Here is a 526-nt window from a genome sequence, read left to right as displayed (position 1 = left end):
GTTCGCTGGTTCTTAAACCGAGGACAATACAAGTAAATTCTACAGGACACTTGACAGCGAGGACCAAGGAGGGCAGAAAGCAGGTCGTTTATGCCTCCTCGATTTAGGGTAACTTGGCAGACAAAGAAAATAGATAGGTAATTGAATAAAAAGAAGATAGGTAGTACTATTTTATATCAACTAAAGAAAAAAAGACATAAGTATGGTAAGTAGATCGATAAACGAATAAATAGATCAAGCTGGATAAGCTGGATTACAGGAAATATTCAGAAACATAAGCAAGTATTGCAAAATAATGACAGATATTTGTTAGATTGACGATCCCGATTTGTACTGCACTCACTTGGGATTATCAAAAAGTTTATATCCAGAAGTTTTAAGTAGAAGTAAAGAAGCTTAGGTAGCAAGCATTAAAAGAATGCGTCCAGGGGCTCAAGACGAACACACGTTGAAGGCACCACGTGAGAAGCTATTGAAGAGAGGTCGTGGGAGGTAAAGGTAGTAAACGTTAATAGAAAAAAAGGAG

General features: G+C 37.5%; 1 protein-coding gene across 1 annotated transcript in view; it reads left to right on the top strand.

Annotated features, from left to right (window-relative positions):
* LOC119581872 (carcinine transporter-like) overlaps positions 1 to 526 on the top strand; it is a 41,499-nt gene that overhangs the window by 1,401 nt on the left and 39,572 nt on the right. The window lies entirely within an intron of this gene.

The sequence above is a fragment of the Penaeus monodon genome, chromosome 15 (genome assembly GCF_015228065.2).
Source record: "Penaeus monodon isolate SGIC_2016 chromosome 15, NSTDA_Pmon_1, whole genome shotgun sequence".
Taxonomy (NCBI): domain Eukaryota; kingdom Metazoa; phylum Arthropoda; class Malacostraca; order Decapoda; family Penaeidae; genus Penaeus; species Penaeus monodon.
The sequence above is the reverse complement of the archived record's forward strand: the minus strand, read 5'-3'. Positions and strand labels throughout refer to the sequence as shown.